Below are 17,841 nucleotides of genomic sequence, written 5' to 3'. Positions count from 1 at the left end.
AATTTTCCACAGTGAGAAATGACTCATAAAAGCTGTGGCGGTATTAAAATATTTTTGTGTCCATTTTGCACAAATGACCTTCATAAGGATTTTTGTACTCCCTAATACATTATTTTACCTTTTTAAACCGACCATTTGGGCTCATTTGAATAATTCAGCCGTAAATGGCTTATAAAAGTAATGAATGAAAACTTCCACTTGGTAGCTTCTTCAAATTCAAATTGCCTCCTTTCTGTGGAGTAATAGTGTGTGTGTGTGTGTGTGTGTGTGTGTGTGTGTGTGTGTGTGTGTGTGTGTGTGTGTGTGTGTGTGTGTGTGTGTGTGTGTGTGTGTGTGTGTGTGTGTGTGTGAGAGAGAGAGAATAAGGGTGGAGAGGAGCAGAAGCCTGGACACAATGAGGTATATTGTCTTGTGTGAAAACCAAATTTCATGGGAGCTCATTAGAGAGACCACCTGAAAGATCCCCAAATAAAGAATTGGTGAGAGGGCCGAGCGCAAAATTGGATTTTCTCCGCGCCGCAAAATACTCTGCACTCAATCTGAAACTAATGAAATGGTTCTGGATTATGATCTGTGTGTCCTAAAATCAAATATATGCAACCGTTAGTACAAGAGCAAACATACCCTTTAAAGAATATGGGTTATTTTCTCTTTTCCACGCTTCAAATGAAAATATTAAGTGAGTGTTATTGTGTGGGGAGTTTATCTAAAGGAGTGTGTGAGTGTGGAGGGTGACGGTGGTGGGTGACTTTTGCTTATCATAAGGTCACACTTGCCCATTTCAAACACTGAAAACTGTGTATGTTCTCAGATAAGCCCTTCAACTTTGGTGTTTTCACTCCTTGTTTATGTACTTGTGTTCATATCTAAGGCGATAAAACAGCAAACGGTTATTTGAATTATTTTATATTTCTTGCGGGGGAGGGGGGGGGGGGATTTGGAGAATAGATGTAATAGTTTGAGGAAAAATTTGAATATGGACGTAAGATTTCAGGAAAAGTCTCTCACTGCTCCTCTGCTTCTTTTTCGTATAGGCAGCTTGTCAATTGAAATGATTTCATTTCATGACATTTCCAGGAGGTACAAAGCTGTTTAATAGCCGAACATATTTCAACAATGTAAAACATCAGCGTAAAATGTCAGGATTTAGTGTCAGGCCCCTTCAGAATCACACAATCATCATTTATTCTCCAGCCCACATATTTCACATTTCACAATGACAGAAATTCATCACAGCGGAGACAGACGGCCCACTTCCTCCGCCAGCAGCTCAGCTTCTATAGCCCACAATGCAAAGCAGCTCTGAGAAAGAGGAAAGAGAGACATGACTTTACATCTCTCCATCTGCAATTTAATCCAGCTGCTAAGTGAAAGTACACAACTGTTGTCGGGGTGCAGGGGGGGGGTTAAATGATGTGGATGTGCACTGGTGGGAGAAGTATTTACGATCCTAAAACAGATTTTCCTGTCAAATTATTGTTTTTTTCTTAAAAGGGGAAATGATCTGCCACTTACCAAGAAAAAGCAAAGATAAGAAGATGAAAAAAACAGTAAATTTCCCTTTCCCTGCCTATTCATTGTCTTACAGCCCCACCAGTTCTACACTCTATTCTATACGTAAATATATCTCCTCAAAATATACTTATTATGATTTTATGTTTGCATGTAGATAAAGTCAAGTTAGGGGAAAGAAACCATTTAAAATTACAGTTAAAACACACATCAAAATGTGAAATGCATTCACTGCCAAATGTATGTATTCTATATGTTCCCTATAGGTCCGTCAGAGCAGCATGTTTGGTCTTGCGTTCGTTCTTTAACTCTACCCTAAAGACGCCTAATTGCCTGTTAACAGAAGTCTAAAGTCGGGCTCCTGCATCCCGTCTCTGTACCCCATCGCTGAAGCGCCGCTAATGAGTGTTGCCTGGCAACCGCTAAAACAGGGCGGGTAAAGAGTCAGCGTTGGCGAACACAGACTCCTTCACCAGTGAGATCCGTCTCTTCTTCTTCTCCACGTGCTATTCATGTGCCATCTGCATCTGCTAACAATGCCCGTTTCCATATTAACATCCCAAAGGTTGTCATTTTCTGCCAAGATATAATTACACGCCGTTCTTAATTACTCACCATCCTGGAGTGCCTTTGATGCAATAACGCGGATGATAGCGAGGTATCAAACCCAGAGAAGCTGATCAGTTCTTTTTAAATATTGGTTAAATGAATGGATTGTTATCGACACTATCTCTCTCTGCAAATATGCTGAAAATTTTAAATTCCTCCACATTTTCTCAGTGAGAGTTGAATAACGCTATCAGGCCACATATATTTAGGCCGCTAACCTCCCATTACCAAGCATTCAAACATGAATTCACTGTCGCTGCACTGGTGTGTATCTGCAGAGGCAAACCAGCCAGGACACGTCTCACATCTGGAGCGACGGAAAACGCTCCACCTTCCCCTCGCACCTGTGGAAGCCAAATGATGCGATTTGATTGCGTGATTATCCAGATTGCGAGTGCTATCATCCAGTTTTGATTGTGTCGTGTGAGAGAGAAAGAGAGGATCAGAGCTCAGGAGAAGAGGGGGAGTTCAAAGAGTGTTTGATCCACTGAAGAGATTTTCTGCATATGCCGTGAATCTTTGTAATAATTCTCCAGCAGCCTGGTTCACTGTGTGTCTCCCTGCTGTATCACGTAAACAAGGATAGATGGGCTTTCATGAGATGTGCCTGAAAATCCTTAGAACTAAACATTTCATCCTGGACTGGATACTGAGACTTTGAGCTGCTCCTTTTTTTTCAGTGTTTGATTGATGATCGGTTTGAAGTGGGTCACCTCGATCAGGGAGATGAGCAGTGAGTCTGGCAGTGTGCACCACATGGTCATGGTTGTCTCCTTCAATAAACCGTGTGTGGCTTCAAGTTATGCAAAACCTGCTTACCTTTCAACTCTCACATTAAGACTGAGTCGTGTGTTTCAGGTGCCCGGGCGGGCGTTCATACGAGCTCGTGCCACACGGAGCAGAGCGGCTTTACTGCAAAAACTGGAACACAGGAAAGATGGTTTTTTTCAAGATCACTCAATCCTATTTTGCTGAGCTAAAATAAAGTAGGTTGTGTAGCGATGTCTATCATCACAACACAAAATGGCTTTGTTATTGAAGCAGACCAATTATTATGATGTTTTGTCTGTTATGTTTCCCTTCAAGTCATATTTTCTGAGAACAAAAAGATCTGCTACTACAGTGAATTTGTCTTTTTTCCTGTTTCAAATATAAATTGCTCTCTTTTACCAACAAATCAAATCATGACGCAATGCAGCACCACTTTGCACACTGGGTAAAAACAGTCATCTTAACAGGAGGCATTTCTATATATAATGTTAAACACGTATCTATCTATGATATTCCAAAGTAGCTGACATAAGGCCCCTTTAAGGTGAGATGTCGTTTTGTTGTAGCTAGTATTGTTAAATTTTACGCTTGAAACATTTGCTAGATCGTATAATCCTTTGCTTGTTTCCAGTGTGCGTGTGTGTTGCCATGATGGAAGTCATTCTTACCTTGTCAATCTAAAGGGCAACGGCTTTATTGTTGAAGGGCAAGAGCGCAGGAGAGGCAGCGTTTGCCAGTGCTGTGTCATCATCATGCAGGGAGACCATCTGAATGTTATTATGCCGTCTGATTTAAGTGCCAGCCTCAAGGACGCTCTACTCACTATGCAAGGTTCTTTGTAACTCTTAAGCAAACAAACATGTAAAACACTAACTGATACAAAACTAAATATATGACTGTATTTAATCTTTAGGTCTGCTTCATTCAGCTGTGATGCAGGGATGTTTTTGAGGCTGTTATCCAGTCAGAGGGAAACTTGAGTGATCATAGTCCTGATAAATCCTGATAGTGGTAGCTGCACATTTGTCGGATATGCCTGGATAAATATAGCACCTACCTGAAAATGACTGTTTGACCATAAGACCCAGATTGTAGTGAGCCAGATCCAATGGTGTTGAGTGTTTGGGTTTGAAGGCTGGTTTCGTATCCACCTCGAAATCTGTCAAAATGTTCATTCGCTCTCTATTAAAACTCTGTCAATAACCTCTTGGGTTATCTTGCTGAACACTGAAACACAAACCAAGGCAGAAATATAACCTCCTTGCTTGAGGTAATGAAAGTGTTCCGATTGGGCTCAGGGCTGCCTTCCTTTGTGACTCAGTGACTGTGTTCAGCCTACACTCAGAGCAGAGCAGAGGGCTGCCAAAGCCTTCAGTGGTTTGAGCAGTAAACATATGTTTGCCACAGAAACCCATCTCTATAATCAAAGTGACAAACTCTGATTCATCAATGTGTATTTCCCTTTAATCAGTCAATCCAAACCCATTGGATGCTGCAGACTGGATACGCCTGTTGCTTATATTCCTGTCACATACTCACTTTTCATTCCCATGCATTCATTTGTGGTTGTTACCCTTGCACATTCAGCTAAGTAAATGGGCAAAAATGCAATTTATTGTTAAATGTCATGCAATTTATTCCGATGACAAAGAGACATCTCAGGCAGCATAATTAGCAGGCACAGCACAACAGTCGGTTTCTCTTTTTTCCCGCCTCTTCGGCATCTGTACGGGCGTGATTGTCAAATGTTTTGATGTCAAGAGAGAGAGAGTTGACTGACAGGCCCAGTTGGGGCGAAGCACCAGATCATACAGTAACTGACAGCAGAGACCAGCTATTCTCCTTTTGCAAAAGACAAAACAAACAAAACATTTAATTATTCTCCCAGACTTGACAGACTGAGGCAGAGCACAGCTGAAATGAGCTTGGTTAGGCCATTCATATGTGATCTCAATATCAAGGTTGTGAAGAGATAAAACACAACATCTCTGGGTAAGAAAATGTAATATCTCAGGATATAATAAAGCGAATAATAAAGCAGGGAAAAATGCTGGTATAAAATCAAGTTCGATGTTTTGCTACAGAAAGAGGCAATGTATGTATGTATGTATGTAAAACAAGGATTCATTTGTACAATAGTAAAAGAAGAAGGGACTTTCTATTCTATTGGCTTTCCTTCTTTTCCATGTAACATTATAATTTGACAACCACAGCTTTAACAACCGACCAAAGTTGTTATTTGTTGTAAATTTATAGAAGACATACAGCTGTGAACTGTAAAATTGTTCATACCGATACATTGCTGTATTTGTCATTTAAACCCCATGTTGAAATTAACGTAACAAAACGTGTTCACATAGCAACCACAGCTTGGGCTTTTTGGACTGTAATAATTACCACAGGGTGGCTGACGCAACAGTGGCTGAACTAAAAGCAAAGCAGATAAGTTGGTTACCTTGAAAACCATGGAACAAATTGCCATGCTTGTTAGCAGTGGCACAAATCCTCCCACACATGTACCAAATTGCTGCCAAGCTGAAATTTCTTCATAGAGAAAGTTTTGTCAAATCTTTTTATTACATACAGTATATCAATAGTTGATGTTTGGATTTTGTTGTTGCTCTTCCCTGGCTTGTAAGAACATTAAATAAAAGTATTGCTAATTTATTTGCTTTAAATAAGACGTAGGCTTAATCGACAAGGGACAAAACACAATCAGAAAGTGGCCTAATTAAACTGTTGATGCTGCTAATTACGGGTCACCATCAGAGCGATGTAGAGGGATGTTCTCTCATCAAGTTAATGTTGACTTTGTATCTGCAAAGGAGTGTTGCATCTGTAAAGCTCTCTATATTTTGTTTGTACCTAGGTGTTATTACCTCCACCAAGCCCGTGTTGGTCTGTTTGTCAGGGTGAAGTACTCTAAAGGTTCTGAGCCCATTTTCATGAAACTCAGTGTGCAGGTTGGACACAATCTGGTACTGGTCGGCCCAATGGTGGTTTTGTAATTCCCACTTTTGCACTGTAAATCCTAGAATATCCCTGTATTCCTCGTATTAGGTTGCATCTGCATCCATCCATTGGGCCTTGCTATATTGTCTGCCATTTGTTATGGTTTCTAAATACAATACTAAGTCACTTATCACCGATCTTTCATAATGACTGTCTGAGCTGAGCAGGATATTTTCAGGGTTTTTTTTATATTCCTTCTCGTTTAGCTATAATTAGCTGCCAAATTCCTCAGCACGAGCTGTCTCATAAATGAATTAGTCTACACTACTGTAACCAATCTTGGTGCACTCAGACCCTATGCTAAAAATGAAATGTCAAGCAACCTTGCGGTGGCGCTATAATAATTCAATTTTGTCAATAACTTTGTTCCTGGAACTGGTTGGAGTTTTATCATTGAGATACTTTGGCTGCAACTGGAGAGCAGTTGGTGATGTCAACAGTCTGCATCTGCATAATCACACCTTCTAAGGGTTTCTTAAGTGAACTACAAACATCGCACTACTGTAGAAAACAACCCATCGGCAACATACTGTTTGAAATCTGCTCACTAGCTTAAAACAAAAGATTCCAGTCATTGTCACACAGCAGCATCATTACGTTCCCACAGAAATGTAAGTGCCCCCGTGCAAAGGTTTGGCAGGGTAGAAGTGTATTCATGGTTTGACTGGCTGCCGACAGCCTGGTTGGCATCCTCCTCCTAGATTCTTTGAGCCAAATCCGAGTGTGCCTCAGATCTGACTGTTCGCGGCTGCCTGCCTGGTGGGAAAGCCACCAGATTCAGGGCAACAATGGAAACGACTCAAACTCTGAGGAGAGGATGACACAAGACGCGTGTGATGGCGAGTGACGAGTGATGAAAGCTTTCTCTTCTCGGGGGCAATATCTCCATACCGGATATTGACTTTGTGTTCCCGTCACTAAACACAGCGCGCAGCATTGTTCCTTAAACGTGTCTGTCTGTGGCTTCTTATTAAAGAGATGCTGAGATCTAAACGCCAATACCAGCTGGAGCCTCATATTGCACGTTTGTGTTTTTATAACCACAGTCCTTCCTGTTGTGTATCGAGTGTTGCGTTGTTGTGTACACTGGAGAATATTTGATGTCTTCTCTAGATGAATCAACAACTGGATGGTCAGTTGTTCATCTCTATAGCAGATATTGGAATTGGAGAAAAGCTTGACATACTTGTGAAATACTCTATGTGGTAGGAGTGACCGTGTGTATCTGCGGAACAGGTGGGGAAGCCAAAAAGCAATGTCAGTGACCTTGTTCAGAAAATCGTGAAATGTTTAGTTTGAGTAAATAGAATTAAGATCCATGTTCACTCCTAAATGTACCTGGCAGCTTTAGCTTTAGTTTCCCCCACAATTACAAATGTCATACTCTATCATTTGGAGGTGTTTACACAGCTAAAGACCGAGACCCCTGGTGAGGCCACATAAGTGGAGATAACAACACTACAACTGGGTTGGCTGCTGTGGCGTTAATGAAATTGATAACGGTGGAGTCTGGAGGCGCAGACAATGAAACGTCCACAATAATCCCGTCTGAGGCAACCTTTTGCCCGACAAATGTTTACTGTGGATATTAGAGTGAAGCCAGGACAAGATAAGATGGTTCCTTTATTAGGAGAGCAGAGGATAAAACCCCAGCTGCTCAAACCCTCACTGCAAGGTTGCAGTGCAGCATGGAGTCCAAAGGTCCACAGAGAGACAATTATGTCTTATGTCACTGTTGAAGTAAATGCAGATAAACAAATGAATGCTTTGACCGCGCCACCTTTATTAATTTCTCATCTTTTCCAACTTCATCCTCAGATAATTGATGCTAAATGCTTAACCGATGTCCTTCAGGTCACTTCAGTAAAATCAGTGAATCCTTATCTTAATATGGGTGAATCCTGCTCTTGACTTTTAAGAGTCCAAAGGTCATCGTTGTAGGATAGAGTTGTGAGCAGTAGAATACATAAAGCTTCAGAGAAAGCACTTGTTCGTGATTGACTGTTGTGTGATCCAATCCCTTTTCTTGAACCAGTGATGAAGTCCTAATTGAAAATGGAGTTGATCAGATCTTTAACATTGTGTCCGCTTGACATTTGGATGGACTCATGATTCTATCTCATCCCTTGCCTTCAATATGATGATGATCTCAACTTCTTTTTACATCTGACTGTGCGATCTGACTGTGCGATGGGTTTTATACGTCTTCCTTTGCTTTACGCTTAATTACCTCCACCAAGGCGGTTATGTTTTCACCGCCTGTCCGTCTCTCTGATTGTCAGCAGTGGCTCGGCAATTACATCTCGTCTTGTTTAACACTGTGAGCTAAAGCGTTAGCGCGTCAGCATTTTCCTCTACTTCTCGAAAACCAAGGCGCCGATCGCGAGGAAGAAATCCTGTCGTGTGTAAACCTATGACAGACTATTGAGTGGAACTGAGCTCAGATTCAGGCATTGATCCAGTTATGGTGTGTTTCATGTATATGCTCAGACATGAGGATAATCTGTAGATCCAGAAGAATGTGATACAGTGAATTTAGTTGATAGACGTCTCATTTCAAGCTAACGATGGCAAGGTTTTACCTATTGTTTCTAAGCCTGTTCAACATTGCCTGCACGAGGATTGACTGAGCTGATATTTACATACTTTGTGCATCCTATGGTGACGTCTAGCCTCAGGGCTCCTGGCACCTGTCACTCAGATGAGAGGGTCAATATTTGACCCCTCCTCTCCAAAAATAGACCTGACTAAAAAGCATTATCCACCTGCGTTAGTGTGTGTGTAAGCACCTGTGAGTTTCAAGTCTATTAGAGGATCGCATTTCCCCAAAGTCAGGTGGTGAGATGTTTCTTTTTCAAACTCACACCCTCTTTCCACATTCACGAAACACCTTTTCAGTAAAAAAAGCTCAGAGTTGGATTTCAAAGGACTCCTGCTGTCTACTGGTAAATACCAGCCTCTAATTAGCGGCTGTTTATCTTTCACAGCATCATCTTTTGGACGACAGATGGCCAATTTTAGATCCGCTCTCCGCTACTGATTTTCTGCCATTAGCGATCAGTAGGCAAAACTTTCTCTCGCTTCGCTTTCTCTTCCTCTTGCCATCTCATTGTTGTCATCCAAAGACGTGAAATGACAAATCCATAAATATCGGGAAACGGTTCCTTTGTGCGGCATCACAGCAGGGAATTTGGGTTTTATTTCCTTTTAAAAGCTCCTTGGAAAGTTAGGATGACAGAATAAAGAATGGTACAAGGAAAAGGCAGTTTGTTGAAGTGCTGGAGTTTTACTTGAAAGGACTTGAAAATCTTTCTCCCTTGTGTGGTGTGAATCTGGGCTCCCACTTGTGTTTAATTTAACGGGGTATCACCTGCCATGTCTGCTATCCTGCCTCTGGAAATATTCCCCCTTTCCTCCCTGATAGGAATATGCCGCCAAGGGCCAATTAGGGGGCAGTATGAAGCCAGTACACCATATAGCTTTAATCTTGTTAGAGGTGGAACAAGTTATGGTTTATGACCTTTCTCTAAGATCAGAGTTAAAATGAATTTAAATAAGACCACCAGTATAACCAAGTTAGAGCTCTGTTCAGCCCTGCATTTGACATGACGGTGTTCTGGGGTTCACACAGGAGAAATTTACATTTTGTTTGGGTTAGACTGGGGACACAACACATTTTTTTTTTGTTATGATTCACACACATTGAATTTCCAGTCTAACTCGGCATCCTGTAGGACCGTTGGTGCAGTATGACGTGGGAAAGGCTGATGAGAGGTCATAAATTCACCCTCACTTTATGAGGATTCAGGCATGGTTCCTTTTCATATCGCTTATTTGTCCTCTAAATCCGACTGAATTTTCCAGCTCACATTGCACATGCACTACTGTGTAGTAGTTTGCCATCTGTTTACTGTGAATGAGACCCCTGACTTCTGTTACCAATTGCTGTAAAACTCAAAATGGGGTTGTGAAGGTTGCCATGATGCCAGTTTTTCATTATCGAACCTGAGTGATTGAAGCCTAAACCAATCTATTGTACGATTAATCATTTCTGCCTGATTTCACACCAACTGTGCTCCGGAGGTTAGGCAAAGGAGAATGTGGATTCCAAACCGGAGGTGTTGTTCTGACTTAATTGGTGGAATTGCTTTTGGACCTAGCCAGGTAATGGACGCTTAAAAGTATCCCTCCTGTCTGTCGATAACCGAGAAGGTTAAAGCATTATTTCTTGATGGGCGAGTTCACCCCTGCTGGAAAATTACAGCTTAGATTTCTGGTTCTCAAGCTGAAACAATGTAAGTCAACCATGAACCCAGATCAGACCTCAAATGTCATAGGCTTTGCTCTGTATACTTTGGAGTGTGTTAAATATCTTGATTATTAACATGTATAAAACACAACAGTTGCGACTTAAGTGATTAATTGACTGTGAATGAAATCTTCTTTGACTCAACACAGGCTCATGTTCTAAAAGAATTGAGTCGCTGTGGTGCTTTTAAGCATCTGCCTATTTTGAATTACAGCATATGGCCTCCAATTATAATTATGGATTTGATAGTCAAGGTTTTAATTAAAGCAAACAGCCTATTAGCGGCTATCGCACCACCTCTCTGGAGCGTCAACCTACTTCTCTTTTAATTCTTTTGCTCTAAATAGTGGACACTGGCAGTGAGGCTATGTTAACTAATGGCTACTGATGAGTGGTTAACTACTAATTCTGCCTCCGGGCTGAATTTTCATATAACACATTAACTAATAAGCTCAGAGGTGATACGGGATGTGGCTGAGAAACCCATGCTGGCTTAATTTTAATCCATACACTTTCACATTAACACCAGCAGGTACAAGTAACTCAATTCCAGTTGATTTAATCATGTAGTATGTATTGAGTATGCCTTTTGGATGGATGAGATCCATCAGTGTTTTGGATTAGATATGTCAAAATGGAAGAGCTGGATGGAAACGTGAATATTGTGCGCTTCAAGATGCTTCAACAGCTTGTCTTTATTTCCGTCTCATTTGCATTCCTTTCTTTGTTTTGGTTATCTCTGTCTCAGAAACTCAACCTTGGTTTGTGCATATGGATTTTAGATATAAAAAAGAACAGAACTTGGCATTGAAACTTGCAGTGTGATTGAAGCCTTAACTCTTCTGGGTCTATCTCTCAGCACAGCACCAGGCTGAATCACAGTTTCGTCCTTTTTCTACCCACTTGTCTGGGTTGGCGTCCTGGAAACTTTCTTTTAGAAAAATCTATAAATCCCTGATGGAGTCTGAACTTGATGTGAGAATGTCAGAATGAGCTCAGTAAAACAAGAAAGTGGATTAATGCACAGCACTATGTGACATTTATATAATCTTGGTATTCGTGTATATGTTTTAATAATCACTTGATGTTAGTTTGACTTGCCTGTTGTCAGCAGGGTTTTGTGTCTTTTAACACCTGCTGAAGTAAATTTTCTCGTGCAATATAATAACGTTGACGTCCAGGTTGCAGTGATTTGACACGATAAAGTCTTAATAGTATCATAGCATTTGCTGTGTATGGTTTTGTTTTCACTTGTTATATTTCTGTTTTAATGCTGGGGCTATTATTTATATTTACCGACACCGTGTCGTTTCTTTTTCAGTGTGCTGCCGACTGAAACAGAGACCTGAAGGAAACGTCCCCACCTGCAGATACTGTAAGTCTTCGTCCATTATTTAAGATTACAGTGCGACCTGTGTATTCAAAGGAGCGTTTTATATAGTCCATTTACAGCATGCTGCACAATCCCAACCCCCAACACCAATTGTGTAATTTGGAAAAGTAGCCTAATTATATTTTGTGAGGAGGACATCTTCCCCTGGTGTCATCCTCTGACGCATCACAGTATCAATCAAATCAGTATATTCAACAGGGAGTCAGGATGCCTGATGGCCTCTGCTCTCATTGGAGATGCAGACATTGTCCTGTTGCTTCCTTTAATGAGATCTGGAAGCGTGCAATCTAATATTCACCACTGAGGCTCCAACATGGCCCCCGGGCGTCGTAGCCCAGAAGGCTGTGTGCTAATTCAATGAAGTGGAGTCAGCTGTGATCAGAAGTAGTGGAGTGGCCATTCAGTCAAGAGGAAAACAGATGGGTGCCTCAGCCTTTTTAGATACGCCCTGAGCCAATGCACCGCGTTTGTAAACGTTCTATGTCTAGACGACTGGACGTTGACTTCCTCTGAGTACTCAAATGGCCAGAAGTAATCCTGACACTAACCGATGCTTGACTGCCAACAACAAAAAATCATAATCAAGATATAAATCAGAAATATAAATGGTAATTAGGCCTGTCGCAGCGGGGAAGTCCTCCCAGACGACTGCTAAACACCAGCGTTACCGATTTAAATGCTTTGCCTGAGGTTACACTGAACACCACGGGACTGAGGAGCTGCATTTACATATTACACACGGGGAAAGCACCGAAACGCTTAGAAACCAAATATTGCCATTTATGTAATAGATTTTGAACAACACGAATCAACCTCAAGAAGATACGCTTGACTTAAACAAACAATAATCCATGTCGTGTGTGTTTCTTCAACGCACTGTGATCTTCAGATCTCTCTAGATTAGGTGAGCAAGCTGTGTTTGAGCTGAGACTGACTCGTACTTACTACTTACGAACATTGAGAGAAATTCCTGACTTCAAAGTAGCATCGTCATTGGACTTCGACTCTTTTATCACTGAATTTTCACTCTGAACCAACCTCACAAGGCTTAATCGGTGGGGATCCACTGGTCACATCCAGGACTCCACGCTCTTAGACTTCTGCTTTATACCTTGAAACGGCTGCCTCCATGTAGGGGTTTCTTTGTCCACCCATCATCCGGTGGTTGATTCCATCTGTGAGTACAGTGTGTGCTTCACCTCTGTACAGTAGCCTGAGACTTTGTGCTTGGTTTGCTGCTTAGGGATATTGATTTGCAGAGAAATCTAATTAGCACCGTCTTATTTGATGTAGTGGAGCTCCCACTCCTCTCTTGATGATGAAGCTCCCACCGTCTGTCCCAGCTGTCACCGGTGATTGATGCACTGTGCTCTTCCCACCTTTCACTTCCAAGAGTTCTCTGCCGTTTGTGCCTCGCACCTGATCTCACATTCGGAGTTGCCCCGGCCTCCTTCCATTAGCCGTCATATTAATCATTTCTCGTGCCATGTGATTGGATCAGAATCTTTGGATAGCATACTTTGCCTGAGGAAAGTCATGACTGAACACCTCAGAGCTTCTTTTCCCCACGTTGATCTCATGCTTAGCATTCTTGAAAATAATTGTACCCTACTGGACCCCTAATCTCCAAGGTTCCATCTGTTTGGTACAAAACACTTTGACCGATTGATATTTGTTATAAAAGACCAGAGTTAAGTGCTCCCAGTATAACAATCGTCTTGTTTTGCGGCGCAGATTTTCGTCATTTTCGGAAAACATCATTTGATGGGACATTTTTGTGTGAGTGTGTTCTATTTAGTTGTGACCTCCTGGCATTTTCAGTGTGTGGGCAGTGGCGAAAAGTGTCTTGCGTAACAGTTCTACAACACAATTAAGCTAAGTGGTAATAAGCAAATGCAGCAGGATTCCAAAATTGGATGGATCAAAGGATATGTTGCAATTACTGGTGATGTAAATTGCGATTCGCCCGGTTGATGCTGTCGTTATTGTTGCACCCACATAAGTGAAGGTAAAGATGACTCCTCATCCTCTTCACTGATAACTTTCACCTGCAATTCTCCAACATTTTTCGGTGCATGTTACTTACATTCATGCTTGGCGTAAGCATGTCACGGACAAATTATCTCAACATTGAACGTGACGTGACTTATCTAAGGTATTTCCTGTTTATTTGCTGTTACAATATAGTTGGAAAATTCACTTTTGCAAGTACATTAGTCGGGCTCTAATCTTATGAGATAAAGCTCTCCAGTGAAAATACAACCTTGGCCAAATCCCATCATGCCCTGGAACCAATCTAATTGGCTCCCCGTGTTAGATCATCGCCCAAGTGCTGAACGGGCTGAAGTTTTGCACAACTGATAGCTGCGCGTAAACTTGGCTGTAATTTTCAATGCCGTTTTTTTTAGATTAGGGGGGATGCGGGTTTGTGGATAAAAGGATTAGATTTAAATTAGCCAGGTGGCTGCTTGATCGCTGCTGGACTCTGTACGGTTTGGGATTCCCTAAAAATAGGCCAGGAGCTAGAGCGGTTACAGAGGAGCGATGAAGCAGCTCACGGACGTCGTCTCACTGTCAGCTCACGGAGACTGACAGTCGTCTCACTCAGGCTAAGCTTGCTTATCAAGGTCTCCCAGGGCGACAGTGAGTAGGCTGCAGATAAGTGCTGTAAAGTGATTATTTAATGTAGTGCACCACAAGCTATCTAGATATGTAACAACTACATTACATTGTACATATGGGTCAGGCTTCACAGGCACATTTTGAAGAAGCATTGAAACATTTAAATGTTTTCTCCTAAACGACCACTAAGTCTGACAAAAGACTCAATTCTTTTTTGTGTGTATATTTTTATTGAAGAAAGCATTTGACAATGAGCATACAGTGGTGGAGCATTTTTGAGATTGTTATTTTATACAGAGAGAAGGGGAGAAATGAAATAGAAAGAGAAAAAGTAATTAAATATTGATTGGGACCCACAACTCATTTCTTTATCGGCTCACCACAACATTTTTGCCAAATATTTTCAAATCTGAGTTTTCATTACACATTCAAATTATCATTTAAAGTAGCTTGACACACAGGTCAGTGGAGACCCCTGTGTAGTTCAAAATGATGCTGATTTAATGTGAATTCATGAGGTTTTCTTGGCTGTGGGCTTTGTTTGTGTTTCCTAGAGCAGATTGGACAGCTTTCATTCACTCTTTTGCTTTGACATTGTGAACACATAATTAAATTGCCGTTCTCCCACTATTAAGGTAAGCGTTCAGCCTTGTCTCTAAGCCATAATGGTGGAGTGACATTTCTGCCAGAGCAAAGAAAGGTAATTGCCATGACAAATACTAAGGTATAAAATAAACATATAAAAACAGCTAAACCTCAGTCTGTGCTTGAGGCTGCCACAGTGCTCAGGAACCATCAGATGTGCTGGTATGCATCTGTCAGAGCAGCTTTATGATTCTTACCCAGTGAAAGAAAAAAAGCCCTCTGGACAAGCTTAAGAGAAGACAACACACAGGCAGAGGAGGCCCAGCGAGTTCAAAATGGCTGCGGGGTACCAATTTCCCACAATGCCCCTATTCCCCCGGCTCCATGGTGTCGATCTGTCCATTGTGAGCCAGAGTGTCTGGGACACATTGCGGTCACCACAGACTGGAGGAGATATGACAACACACAAAAGACAGACCCTGTTTGCTTCTGCCTCTCCAGAGAGCGGAGTGCTGCTCAGAGATGGCGAGCGCGCTGCCGAAGAGGCGTCACGTTTCTTTGGAGTTCAAATTTCAGAAAATTAGCTTTTATTGTTATCCTTTTGCAGCAATAATGGAAACTGGATGAATTTCATACATTTGCTCGAAAACAATATACACTATGTACTACTTACAGTGTATCAATATATATCTTCACTTTATGATAATATAATAACTTCATTCCTAATTCCTGATTATTTAAATTAATAATGATAATACTCTATATCATATATAAAGCAGTAGATTCAGTTTCAGTTAATGTCCTAGACTCATTTAGTCAAATGTTGTTTTGTAATTCACCACAATGTAATGCAACTTGAGTAATACTAACTCATCTCTACTCTCTCGTCTCTTCAAAAGCATCATTCACTAGCACACAGTAGCAAGATCCTGTGCGGCTGCGATATAAAATTCCGATTTACTGAGCCTGATTACTTTGAGCGTGATCCTGCAGTCAGACAGCACAGCAGGTTATCCTTTGACTTCTTCTTAATTTATCGTATTGCTGGAGCAGCAATGGAACCGTGGCGGGCTCAAATATGCACCACATATTTCCAGTTGTTTCCTCAGTATTACAGTAATGTTTGGTAACTGTCTGAGAGAGTTTTTGATGTCATGTGAGAGAAAAAATCAATTTCTAACAAATGGAGTTGGCTCTGTTGATGTAACACCATGAACTATGAACCAGAAAGAGCTTGCAAGAGCCAGAAAAGATCCACAATATCAACCCTCACTGCTGATTGCTGGCAGGCAAAGAAGCAAATCATCTCGTATACCAAAGGTGGCAGAAAAGATGGCGAGCGTCCTATTAACAGGATCAAGCTGCTGCATTCTAATCTGCTCCTCGGCTATGTGAAATATCTGGGGCGGGCAGCTTCTCAAGCTTCTAGTGACTCATCGGGACGCCTGAGCCCAAGGCGCTTCCATACCCGAGCCGGCGTTAATGCTAAATAACATTTGATTTGGCATAAAAGAAACACAGGAAGACTCACCAATAACCAAATTGGGGAAATTTTACATTAATTGCTCCTGTTTGCGTGACTCTCGGTTGGTGTTTAGGTGAAAGTATTGCGTTGTAGATTGTGGGATTAATCCGCCTTTTCTGCACTCCTCTGGCTGTGTTGGTGGCATTTCTATCTGGTAGGGGATTAAGCGGTGGTAAATATTCACAGACTTGATGAAGGCTAATGCCCGTAGAACACCAGCTCCAATCGTAAACACACTGCCTGCTTTCAACTCCTTATCTAAAAGTGAAATACTGTGCTGATATTAGAGATTGGACCCACAAACACAATCTTTCGGACATGAATGTAACAACAAGAACCCAAGCATTCAATCAAGACTGACCCTCAAGCCTAGATGGTGGCGTCCGGAGAGCTGAAGAAGCTTGTATGTCTTAAGTCGGAGTCAAATCTTTGCTGATGACTCAACACACTATCCACTTGATTCACGAAAGAGTTACGCTTTGGTTTGAAAATATGTAAGCACTTCGCTCATTTTTGATTAAACGAACCAAAGCACTACAGACATTTCTAAGGTGGATTTCATCGTTTTTGTCATTTAAACTGGCACATTTTTGTCCCATACACGCGCGCCTCTTTCCATGTCTCTTGAGGACGCTGTTTATTCAGCGAGTCTCGATTTATTTCCTCCCCTCATCATCCTGGCGGCTTGTGTTCATCCTTCTTCCTCTGTGCTCTGATGACACAGGGATTCTGAAGTAATTGCGCTGAATTGTGTGTTTAGCAAACTTCATCTGGCGCTGAGATGTTTAAACGGACCACAGGGGTGAACTCAATCCCGCTGATGATGGCCACTCGGCTCATGACTTTGCATATTCAAGCCATGGCTGAATCCATCATTTTTGGCAACACATTACCCTCTCTATGCTCTTGTTGTTGCTGAACATAAAATGCAGCCCTTCTCTTGAAATGTGAGAGCACTTTGGAGCAGCTACTGGTAAAATTGGCATTATCTGTATTTTTGCACTCATTCATGCCATTAAATCTCACCTGTAATGTGGTGCTTGTGTCCTCTGAAGACCACAGAGGTCTCCTTTTCTTCTTTTATACTGTAATGGTTCATACTTACTTTGGTATTTTGCACAACGGATAAAGGGTTGTTCTTTTGTATATATTTCTTATGTGTCATTTCAGGCAGATTGTACATGTCTGTTCCTTCCTGGCTTTGGGTGCAATTCTAGGTCTATTCAGGGGTTTAGAGATGAAATTTAGTTGGAAGCTAACAGTGAACATTGGAGCACAGTAGGTTAATGTATTTCTCCAGACGTGACAAGAGATTTTACGTTTATTTGGCAGTATTTTCCGAAAGGGAAGCGAAGCTACTTCCAATCTGAAAGCCTCATGAAATATTTGATTCCTCCACATAAAAGTAGCACGCAGTTGCCTGGGCCATTGTTTTTACATAATGATTGGCAATTTTCCTCTCTCTGCTGTGCTGTTGGTCTAGTGGCCACTGGCGCAACTGAA

The 17,841-nt window shown here is 41.6% G+C and overlaps 1 protein-coding gene across 2 annotated transcripts in view; it reads left to right on the top strand.

Moving 5' to 3' along the window:
* syt1a (synaptotagmin Ia) overlaps positions 1 to 17,841 on the top strand; it is a 131,644-nt gene that overhangs the window by 31,274 nt on the left and 82,529 nt on the right. For both annotated transcript variants that reach the window (XM_076153476.1, XM_076153468.1), the window contains exon 4: positions 11,535 to 11,588. The gene's annotated coding sequence lies outside the window, so the exon portion shown is untranslated. The remainder of the gene's footprint in view (positions 1 to 11,534; positions 11,589 to 17,841) is intronic.

The sequence above is a fragment of the Genypterus blacodes genome, unplaced genomic scaffold (assembly GCF_046128005.1).
Source record: "Genypterus blacodes isolate CSIRO-AG114 ecotype Tasmania unplaced genomic scaffold, CSIRO-AGI_Gbla_v1 ptg000007l_1, whole genome shotgun sequence".
Classification (NCBI taxonomy): Eukaryota; Metazoa; Chordata; class Actinopteri; order Ophidiiformes; family Ophidiidae; genus Genypterus; species Genypterus blacodes.
This window is presented reverse-complemented; position numbering and strand designations above follow the sequence as displayed.